Consider the following 12,103-nt stretch of genomic DNA (forward strand, 5'->3'; position numbering starts at 1 on the left):
AAGGTGTTTTCTACATTGTGAAGGTGTTTTCTACAACGTGAAGGTGTTTTCAACGCTGTGAAGATGTTTCCTGTTGTAGTAACAAGTTATTTCTCCTTGTACGCAAGTATTTTACGGTCAAGTATATCACCTCGTACCCAACCATTAGATGGACGCTGAATTTGTTAAATTCCTACGACGATGTCTCGTTAATATGTATTGCAGCGAGTGTTTCGCGATTAGATGATTACCCCTGAAATAAATATGTCGTGCAGCTTGCTGCTTGATCTTTGTAGAAAGCCTATTGTTCATGTGTTCATGGATCAACGGCTTCAATACGTTAAACAATCACATGGACGTGTCCTATGCTGGAAAAAATCAAGTTTTATTAAAACCATTGTCATGTTGAGACATGTAGTGAAAATCCTCGGGAAAATCAAAGAACAACAAAAATAAGTAATGAAAAACCAAAAAACCAAAGCACTAAAAGTAGTATTTCTTCAGATGCAGGGCATTCCAGCTATTAGGAAGATTTTTTCCTTCATGGTTTTGCAGCTTATAGGCTCCTGACCCACGAACTTCGATGACCTTGTAAGGACCTTCCCAAATGGGACCGAGTTTCCCAGCTCCTTGTTCCATTGTATTTTGAAAAGTACGTCGCAAGACCCAGTCTCCTACTTGAAACGTCTGTGTGCGCACATTTTTGTTGTAGCTCCTAGCCACTTCCTGTTGATAGCACCAGTTGGTTATTTTTGCTGTCTCTTGTTTCTCGTCTAGTAGATCAAGTTCGAGACTCATCAGCTCCTCGTTCTCCTGCAAGTTAGGGTGTTCGATTCGTGCCGTTTTCACGCCTACTTCACAGGGTATTACTGCTTCCATTCCATACACAAGTGAAAATGGTGTTTCACCGGTCGATGATTTAGTAGTGGTACGATAAGCCCACAACACGCCTGGAAGCTCTTCTACCCAATTTCCTTTAGACTTCTCTAGGCGTTTCTTCAGTAGCTTGACAATTGTTTTGTTTGACGATTCTGCTTGACCATTAGACTGCGGATGCCTTGGTGTTGCGAAGCTTAATTTTATGCCCCAATCGTTGCATAAATCTTTAAATTTGTTACATGCAAATTCGGGTCCGTTGTCAGTGACAATCTCATGAGGCACCCCGAATTTGCATATAACATTCTTCCATATAAAGCTACTGACTTCTTGCGCTCTGACTTGGCTGAACGCCTCAGCTTCTACCCACTTTGTAAAGTAGTCAGTCACTGCCAATAGGAAAACTTTATGAGCTGGCGCTGTTGGTAATTTTCCGACTATATCCATGCACCACTTCATGAATGGCCATGGAGAACTGATTGTCTTTAAATTTTCTGGTGGCAGTCTTGAGACATTTGCAAACCTTTGACATTTGTCACAGTGACGAACGAACCGTACAGCATCCTCGTTCATCGTCGTCCAGTAGTATCCAGCCCTCTGGGCTCTCAACACTAGACTTCGCGCGCCAGAGTGATTTCCACATTCTCCTAAGTGTAGTTCAGCCAGGACTAATTGAGCTTCACTCGCCGTAATACACTTCAAATAAGGTCCAGAGAATGATCTACGATATAATTGTCCTCCATTGAGAATATATCGTGCAGCTTGCTGCTTGATCTTTCTACATTCAGCGCGATCAAGTGGCAACATGCCGTCTCGAAGATAGTTGAGTATTGACGTCATCCAACTTGATGTTTCGCTTGTCGTCATGACGCAAGACTCTTGCTTTTCTATGTCTTTTTTAGTCGCTGGCCACTGTAGAATCAGTAGCGGTACATTAACTGAAGTGTCAGTTTTGAGTGCGGATCCCAGGTTAGCGAGTGCATCTGCATGATTGTTCTCTTCTCTCGGGATTTGACTTATCTTGCAGGTACCAAACGCTTTGATAAGCTCCTTCACTACACTCAAGTATCTAGCCATACTAGAATCCTTGGCTTGGTAATCCCCTTGGGTTTGATTGACGACTAACTGCGAGTCGCTAAACACTTCTAAGTTTTGAGCTCCGAGTTCTCGAGCCAACGTCAGTCCTGCTATCAGTGCCTCATATTCTGCTTCATTGTTAGTAGCCCGGAAGTTGCATCTAACTGCTCTCGAAGCTGTATCGCCTGTTGGAGACATGAGAACTAGGCCGAGACCAGTTCCTCTAATGTTGCTAGAACCATCGACATAGAGCTTCCATTCCCCGTTTCTTGTCCCATCCTGAAGCGTTTTTACCTCTTCTATCACTTCTGGGACCATGCTTGGTGCGAATTCAGCAACAAAATCAGCTAACGCTTGCGATTTTATGGCTGTGGTCGGTCTATAAATGACATCATACTCTCCAAGTTCGACTGCCCACTTAGCCAATCTCCCTGACACCTCTGGTTTGTGGAGCACCGCTTTTATAGGAGACGAAGTTACTAGCACGATAGGATGGGCTTGGAAGTAAGGACGCAGCTTCCTTGCCGCTGTTATCAATGCAAGCGCTAGTTTTTCCAGGTGGCTGTATCTTGTTTCGGCTTCCAAGAGAGACTTGCTCACATAGTACACCGGATATTGTTTGTTCCCTTCCTCACGTACGAGGACTCCATTGACTGCATGTTCTGATACAGCAAGATAAAGTAACAACACTTCTCCATCTTTGGCCTTTGACAAAACTGGAGGTGTCGTGAGGTACTCCTTCAAATGCTTTAGTGCTTCCTCACACTTGTCGTCCCATATAAAGTCTTTTGGCTTCGGCTTTCTTAAGGCAGCGAAGAACGGATGAGATCTATCAGAAAGTCTCGAGATAAATCTGCTGAGAGCAGCCATCCTTCCAGTGAGTTTCTGCACGTCATTCACGTTTCTTGGAGGAGTAATGCCTTGAATTGCTCTGATTTGGTCTGGATTAGCTTCTATTCCTCGGAACGTGACAATGTACCCAAGGAACTTGCCTGAACTAACACCAAACGAACACTTTAAAGGGTTTAGCTTCATGTTGTATTTGCGCAGTGTAGTGAAGGCTTGATGTAGATGTACTATGTGGTCTTCTGCCACCAACGACTTTACCAGCATATCGTCGATATAAACCTCCATAGTTTGACCGATTTGGCTGGCAAACATCATGTTCACTAGTCTTTGGTAAGTGGAGCCAGCGTTTTTTAAACCGAACGGCATCACTTTGTAGCAGTATATGCCTCTTGTAGTCATGAATGCCGTCTTCTCTTGGTCGTCTGGATGCATTAGAATCTGATTGTAGCCGCTAAAGGCATCCATGAAGCTCATCAGTTGGTGTCCAGCGGTAGCGTCTACGAGCTTGTCGATGTGAGGTAACGGGAACGGATCTTTAGGACATGCCTTGTTTAGATCGGTGAAATCTATACAGACCCGCCACTTCCCGTTTTTCTTTCGAACGACCACCACATTGGCTAGCCAATCCGGATACTTCACTTCATGTATGAACCCAGCATCCAAGAGATTTTGGACCTCTTTGTTAATTATCGAGTCGCCTTCAGGTGCAAACTTCCTTCGTTTTTGCCTGATTGGTTGATGATGTGGATCTACTTCAAGTCGGTGCATTATGACATCTGGGTCAATTCCGGGCATGTCCGCGTGAGTCCAAGCAAAACAGTCAGCGTTTGATCTAAGAAAATCGACAAGCCTCTTCCGTATATTGGTTGGGAGTTTCGAACCCACATTTACCCGCTTGTCGGGATCACCTTCGAGCAACGGCACCTCATCTAGTTGCTCCACCTCTGGTTCTTCACCATGAGGTACCAGCGGTGGCCTCTGTAATTGCTATAATTGTTGACCCTTTCCCTTCAAGGTAGTTTGGTAGCATGAACGTGAGCTTTCTTGTTCGCCTAATATCTCTTTCACTCCCCATGGGGTGGGAAACTTGATAGTCTGGTGTAGAGTTGATGGAATAGCAGCCATGTCGTGAATCCAAGGGCGTCCCATGATAGCATTGTACGCCGAAGCACAATCCACTACCAAAAATTTTGTGTGTTTGTTAACTCCCTCAGCATATACCGGAAGTGTCACTTCACCAATACTCTGTTTGACCTCACCGCTGAACCCTACTAAAGGGATAGATTTTCGTGTCAATCCTCCTTCATCAAGACCCAACTCTTTGTATGCTTGCATATAAAGGATGTTTGTTGAGCTTCCATTGTCGATTAATATTCTCTTCATCAAACAGTTGGCCACAGTCAATTGTATGACTAATGCATCATGATGCAGAGTTGGTACGCTGCTCTCATCAGTCGTAAAAGTTATGGTGTATGACGGTGTGTCGCCTTGTGTAGCTTGCCCTTTGTTCTGAGGGTTCCTGACAGCTCTGGTATTTCTTTTCGCAGCTGAGTGAGTTATTCCACTTATCTCTGATCCTCCAGAGATAACGTTAATGACTCGATCATGTTTTGGGGGTGAAGATGGACCATCTGTAATTGCTTTTTGCTTATTGTTTTCGCCTTCCAGGCGGTTGCGGGTTTTGTCAGATAAGTATTCTCTCAAGTATCCTTTTTTCAACAGCTCATTCACTTCCATCCTCAATGAGATGCAATCTTCTGTCCTGTGGCCGTTATCATCGTAGAATTCACACCACCTTGAGGTGTTACGTTTGTTGTCAGGTGCCTTCATCTTTGGAGGCCATCTCACGGTTTCACCCATCTCCTTCAGTACACCGACTAAATGTGCATGCGAGATTGAAAGGTTACTGATATCTGGCCATGTTGATGATCTAGGTTTGACGTCGTCTGCTCCACTCAATGGTCGATGCGTGTTCTTTCTTCCACTCTTTGTGTACTCGACCTTTCGTTTCTCACCACACGTGAATCAGATCGTGGTGAACGTCGCTGGTGGTAAGCCGAGTCTTCCTCCCACCTTATCTGCGCCCATGCGCGTGAAAGCACGTCTTCCATCGTTCTGCACTGATACTTCGTAAGCTCCTTGTACAAGTCACCGTCTGGAAGCAAGCCTCTTTTAAATGCGGAGATGGCGGTTGACGTGTTGCAACTGGGTATCGATACTTTTTCCTTGTTGAAGCGTCCCACATAGGCACGCAACGACTCGTCTCTCTTTTGTCGTACCTCATAAAGGTCATCCGCTGTCTTCTCCAGGTTCCTGCTGCTTGCAAATTGCTCAACGAAGAGATCTGTCAACGATGCAAATGAGTTGATCGAGCCGTTTGGCAGGTTGATAAACCACTGAAGTGCTGCGCCCGTTAGGCTTGAGCCAAAACCCTTGCACATAGTAGCTTCCCTGCACTCTTTTTGGATGGCCGTCGTGAACATTCGCTGCTTGTATTGTGCTATGTGGTCATCCGGATCGGCTGTTCCATCATACATCTTCATTGTTGGTAACGTGAATTTTCTCGGCATCTCCATGAGTGCATTTTCATCAGAAAAAGGTGTATCGGCATACGAGTGCAAGTTGCTTTTTCGAATTGGTGGAGCCACTCCTGGCAGTCGTCCGATCATGGCTTCTACTGCGCCCAAACGCTTTGTAAGCATAGCTTCCAAGTAGGTGGCTTCGGCTGACATGGTGTGTGGTTCATGTTCGACTCCTGTAACGTGCGGTGTGTTAACGGTTCGTTGTTGATCCGTGTTGTCTTCTCGGACAAGGTTCTCGTGAATATGCCTTATGTTAGGATTTTCTCCGTTATTCTCCTCCCGTGGAGTCTCTAGTCGTCCGTCTTCAGTCGCGGTCGTTGTTCGGGTGGCTGCAGGAGTTGAGTTAAGGTCTTGCATCCGATTGACGTGCACGCCACGAAATCTAGAGCTTGCTTCGGTAAAAGCTCTCCCTGCTGTCACCAGGGAAGCGTTCTCCTCCCGTAGCCTAGCGTTATCGGCCTCGATCTGCATTAGCTTCTGCACCGTCTCGTTCATCTTGGCAGTCAGGGCTTCCAGCTGAGCGGCGACAGTCGCTTCGACATTGGTCGTATCACTTCCGTTTCCTGTCATCTCACGTAGATTACTTTGCCCCTCGTTCTAGCGCCAATTGTTTGGGCAAAATTAATCGATTCGTTTAAAGACTACGAAAACAAGAAACAGATGTTGAACAGTTGCCTTTATTAATCAAAGTATCGATTGCAAAGTACAAGAAATCAAGCACAGTGAGTCAATCTATGAACTGAGTCGTGCGTCTTGAAGTTTCGTGAAGTATCTTGCCTTTGCTCTCGATTTCGTGTCGTCTCATGAAGACGTAGCCCTCTTTATATAGAAACCTTGTCAACCCTAATCCTCATGGGACCTGGATTCGTATAACCGCCTCTTCAAGAGATAAGACCGTTCCCCAATATTCTCTTCAAAAGATAAGATTATTTTCGAATATTCTCTTGATGAGATCAACTTCGAATATTCTCTTGACAATGTTGTTTTGTCAAGGAACGCAGTCGGTATCAAGGTCCAGTTACGGCCCGTATTGACTCAATGCTTGCCGTTACGGCCCATATCAATAGAATCTTCTAGAGAATACATAATTCTCCATTATTTATGGAATATATCATAATTATAATAGAATTTATCTATTATAATTTATATGATTAAAATTATGCCCAACAATTATGTAATAAAATAATTAAACAGATTCTATTTATTGTTTCAGAAATCTTAGGAAATAATAACAAACTATTTAGAAAATTATAAAACTTAAATTTATTTATAAAACTAAGATTAAATATTTACATATCTAAATCATTTAATAATAACAAATATATATTAAAATTAGGATACAACATTGTTTATATTTTTTAAATATATCTATATACTTATTTAAGCTATGTTGTTAAAAATTTAACCAGTTCTGATGTGACATATTACGAAAATGCTATTATATATTAATTATTATAATAACTAACAAAAGAAAAGTTTAGATTTGTTTACAAAATAATAAAACTCTATTTATTGTTTCATAAATCTTAGAAAATAATAACAAACTATTTAATTGGCTAAAACTTAATGGTTTATACACAATATTCACTATATAAACAATACTAAGTGTATAATATTGATAATATACATAACCTAATTGTAATTTTCACCTATAAAATTAATATACAACATGTTATACCAATAACTTCAATTTGTAAATTTGGTATATTATGATCTCTAAACACGATCACATCAATTTGTAATACCAAATCACGGGTCAATACATGTTTTGTTGGATTTTTTTGGCTTTACCGAATGTATAATTAACGAATTTGATATTGCACCAAACCAAAATAGTAGTACCAACTACGGGCCGAAATCAGAGTATGACCTTAAGTAAATTAACTATATGATTTTATAAAATGTATAGAATTAATAAATTTTCTACTATTATTTTGTAATAAATAAATCTAAATTTACATAAATATTTCCTCACGCTGGTAACATTATTCTACAAAATATTAACGTGTATTTATGAGTCGGGTAATAAAACGGGTAATGAGACGGGTAACGAGACGCTCAAAAATTAAATTAATATCCGATACGCGATCATTATTCATGGATAATATAATTATTATACCCTTCACTCACCCTAAAGCTGCGGGTACCTTTTTTCGGGACGGATACAAACCGAAAAACGGGTCCAATACGGGTATCGGTAGTAGTTTCCAGACCTACCTATTAGTAGTTTAATATGAATCAAAATTCACCATATAGTACTATATTATATAACATGTAAATGAATGATACAACATAAACATAATATTAACAAATAACAAAATAAAAAAAAAATTCTCGCGCTACTAGCGCGGGTTATTATCTAGTTAGGAAGTAGAGAAGATGTGGTTGGTGGTGGTAGGGATGGGTTTAGTGGTGGTAGAGGTGAGTATTATAGGGATAAAATAGTATATATTGTATATTATATAAAGAATATGTTAGATGTATGGTTAATTAGAGTAGTCAGTTATTTAATTTAAGTTTTTTTTTTAGCTACTTCTGCCAATTTCCCTACAACTAACTATTCTCAAAAGTTTGAAAACTAATTAAAAAAAAGTTATACTAAAATAAACATATTAAAAGTTAACAGAAAATGACGTTAAATTACTCTACTCCAACACTAAAACAAACTGACATTGAGTTCTTAAAATGTCTTTAATGTCAGGCTGTCAGCTTGAGCATAGAAGGAATGTTTTCACGTCGAATCCTGCTTGTAACGAAGTATCTTTACAAGATTTACGTCAATTTGTTTTCATCTCATTCATGTGGGAGAGATACAAAAAAAAAAACAAAAAAAAATCATTTTCGCTCTCAAACTCATCAACGTCATCATAATTTAATAGAAAACGAGAAACAATAATACACGAAGATTGTAGAAGGGAAGAGTCTTAATGTCGGAACAACTAATAGAACAAAAATATTTATCTTCGTCAGCGACTTTCAAAATGATAGGGAAAATGCAATGGTGCTTACATTGATAGCAAACTGGTCGAGACATACTATTGTTGCGAATCGTCTCGTAAAGTGTCATCACCAACCGGTCATCATCCAAGACTAGATCTGTATTAATTTTAGCTCGAGACCTCGAAAATCCCCGAGCACACAATTGGTATGCAAAGTTACCCCACAATCTTTACATCTGTAAAACCATGCTTTTGGATCAGTTTCTTTCTCACAAATATCACACCAATATTTACCACTTGCATCTTTTTCACCATAGAAGAAAATCCCCTTCTACAGTTGCACTGAAGACAGACATATGGGCTTCGAATTATAGAAGAAAATCAAAATTTAAGAGATGAAATTTGTGTTTATTGCCTTGTGCCGACAATTGCATAATTTGCATCGGACAGTCTTTTTGTCAAATTGCACCATTTTGAATGAAAAACCGAATCTGAGATAAATGTTTACAAAATTTATTACATTGAATAAGAACAAATTGATATGTGATGTACCAAGAGTGCGACTAGTTTTCATAAAAAATTCATGTATTTGTATAAGTTTAAATACAATCAAGTCATAATCAAATGATGAATCGAATGATTTTCTTTAACAAAAAAAAAATAATAATCGAATGATATTAAAGCTCAATTGCTATAATTAAGTTGAAAAGTTCACGATTTAAAATAGAAATTAAAGAAAAGAAGAGAACAAAAGTTAAATACAATATGGCCGCCACAGGTCAACAAGTTTAAAACAAGTCGGATGTATGTGAGATTTAGTTAAACAAAAAAAATTAATAGAACCAAAACCGTATTTCAACATATATTTATCTAGTTATATACTCCGACTTGCTTATATTAATTTTTTTTAGTTGAAAATGATGTTTTTATGCACTCTCGTAGTGTTTGTATTGCATCTTCAAGGAGTCTATTAGGACTGTTAAGGTATGCGCTCCTCTCATGCAGAGAGCTAGAGATGTTGTCATTGATCAGGTCTTGGTTCATTGTTCCTTCTTGGATCTTCTGCAATATGTTGATTCATACTACTGGATTTTTGAAGTATGCTTCTTTTCTAGAGCTTTAGACTGGGATAGTGGGGAGTTCCACAACTTGTCATTGGATATGTCTCTCCCGTCAACGTAACGCATTCATTAGGCCTGATAATCTTTTACCAAGTGTTTATCGAATATCGATCATATATAGATATTTTTAGGCTGCTACGTCGTGTATTTCTAATGTTACATCACATATGTTCCTTTTTGTTAATTTGATCCCAATTACATATGCTATGATGATCTATGATAGAATGAAGTTTTCAACCGGCCTTTCTCGTAATTAATGTGTTTCATAACCGAAGAACCCCCAATTATATTGTGCTTGTGTGATCAAAATTATTTGAATCAGACGGTGGAATGAATAACATCTAAGATGGATTTGAATCATGAGAGAGAGGGAGAGAGAAGAAATCTTATAGGGTTCCCGTCTGAGACATAATGTACGATTCAGCGGTCACCGGCGATAACGTTTCAAATTGACGGGAGAGACATACGTTTAGGCCTTTTATCGAATTAAAGCCCAATACGTTTTTAAGGTCAGTCCAACATCGAAATTCGAAAGTTTGATAAGAAGTCTTTATAATTAAGATTGGTTTAATATTTTTTTTTAACTATTAAATTTAGTTAAGTAATAGTATTAATAATAGAGAAAACCCCTTAGGGAAAATGAAAAAATAGTAATAGGAATAAAAATTAGAACGAAAAAAAATAGTTAGCCGTTTTTTTTTTCAAAAAGTTAGCCGTTATAATAAGAAAAGGAAAATGAAATATAGATATGGGTAACTAGAAAAATGACCGTTGGAAAGGTCACAAGATCGAATTGTGACCGTCATATATATATATACGTTTGGTCTATAAGTTTTACATTTACTCCTCTCTCTATCTGACGCTCTTCTATTTCATTTTTTTTTTCGTTACAACTACTAGCGTCTGTACAACGAGTTATATTCTTTAAAACCCAACGACGCCGTCTCTGACTCTGATTGATTTCATCATCCGTTCGTTTCCTGTAAATCTGATATTCTTCTAATTAGGGTTTGGTTAGGTCTCTCTCTCAATTATACTTCTTCTTCTTCTTCCTCCTAACGCTTCTCTGATAATTTTTTTGTGTTTTGGTTGCCAAAGTTTCTTATTCGTGTTGCGAGAAGCCAATTCATGATCCGATCATCATCGCTCCTCCGCTCGCTTCTGAATTTTCACTCCTCCGATCCGATCGATCCTCCTCCTACGGTTTGATTTTTATAAATTCCAATTGTTTTTTTTTTTTTTTTTTTAATTTTTGGGTTATTGTCACGCTTTTTCTTTTCTTCATCCTCGATTTCGAATTTTCACTTACGGTTTCTTAATTGCAACGTTAGTTTTTGTCTTAGTAATTCCTATTACTTATCGTTTTTGTTTTGTTGATTGAGATTTTGTCAGAGTATATATGATCATATGTATATTGATCAGTGATGGCTTATATTGATCGTTGTCAAGTGTTTATTGTCATATATTTTCCCCCAAATTCTTAATTCATATGTAAGCAATTTTGTTGTTGTTGGTGTATCAAAGCTAAAAACATCTTCTCTCTTTGATGCAGATCGTCGTGGAGCCAGAGGCACTGGGATTGAGGTTGTTCCCATCATCTGTTTCTTTATCCCTTAAAGGAGTTTCTGCGTTTTTGCCATTGTTGATTTGTTCTCAGGACGCAAGGTTCTCTTTTACCTATTTGGCTTTGATGGAAACGCTTCTCCTTTGTGCTATATCTTCAGGGGTTTTGTTATTTTCTCACCCTTACCACGTCTAAAATTCATATGTAAGCAATTTTGTTGTTGTTGTTGATGTATCAAAGCTAAAAAAACACCTTCTCTCTCATTGATGCAGATCATCGTCGAGCCAGATGCACTGGGATTGGAACTGTTTCGTTGAATCTTATCTACTCTGTCTATCATCATCTGTTTAGGATGGTTTCTTCTTTTCTATTTCCCTTGATGATTTTCAGAGATTTGCAATTTGTTGGTGATATATAAATGATTTGTTCTCCTGTGTTTAATATTGTTCTTACACGCAACATGCTTTTATTTACTTGTCGTTCTGTTATTTCAGGTTTTGTATGATGCTTATATCGATGACTGATGAGTGAAGGCTTTGATGGAAACACTTCTTCTTCTTGCTACATCTTCGATCAGGGGTTTTGTTCTTTTCTTCCTCTTAACACGTTTTTTACTTCTTCTTTTTTTTTTGTTCCTAACATTCTTTCTTCCCCTTTATTTCCTCTGCATCTGTATCTCTCATGCTGCATCAATTCCTTGTGTTTGACCCTTTCTTATATGTTTATCACTATGGCCTTAATTTATGTGAAGTGGTCCTCTTTTGTGTAGGGGTATGTTTAACGTTGGAAAAGAGTCAAGTTTGGTTTGACCTCTTTGGATGATGCTCTTATTTACTTGCTGTTATGTGATTTCAGGTTTATGATGATGCATTGATGGATCATTGATGTCATTGATGGACACGCATCTTATTTGTTCTTTTCTTAGGCTTAACACATCTTATACTTTTCTTTTTCTTGTTACTTACATTTCTTTCTTTGTCTTGCATGTCTTTTCAGAGCAAAATTATATCTGATTGTAGCTTATTCCTAGTGATGCTGGCATTTACGTTTTGAGTCTAAGACCTTGTCGTTTGTTTTACTTGTCCTTCTGTTGTTTCAGGTTTTGGTTGAGTCTAT

The 12,103-nt window shown here is 38.7% G+C and overlaps 1 long non-coding RNA gene across 2 annotated transcripts; it reads left to right on the plus strand.

The window, feature by feature from the left end:
• The first annotated feature begins 10,265 nt into the window (after positions 1–10,265).
• Positions 10,266–11,753, plus strand: LOC147944492 (uncharacterized). 2 transcript variants are annotated; one of them, XR_015557582.1, is made up of 6 exons: positions 10,266–10,436; positions 10,522–10,626; positions 10,976–11,007; positions 11,081–11,149; positions 11,260–11,394; positions 11,482–11,753. It is a non-coding gene; the product is annotated as an uncharacterized LOC147944492 (long non-coding RNA). The 2 variants fall into 2 exon arrangements; XR_015557581.1 differs by having other exon boundaries at positions 11,081–11,088; positions 11,482–11,697.
• The last annotated feature ends 350 nt before the right edge of the window (positions 11,754–12,103 follow it).

This window comes from Camelina sativa, chromosome 5 (genome assembly GCF_030686135.1).
Source record: "Camelina sativa cultivar CO46 ecotype springtype chromosome 5, ASM3068613v1".
Classification (NCBI taxonomy): Eukaryota; Viridiplantae; Streptophyta; class Magnoliopsida; order Brassicales; family Brassicaceae; genus Camelina; species Camelina sativa.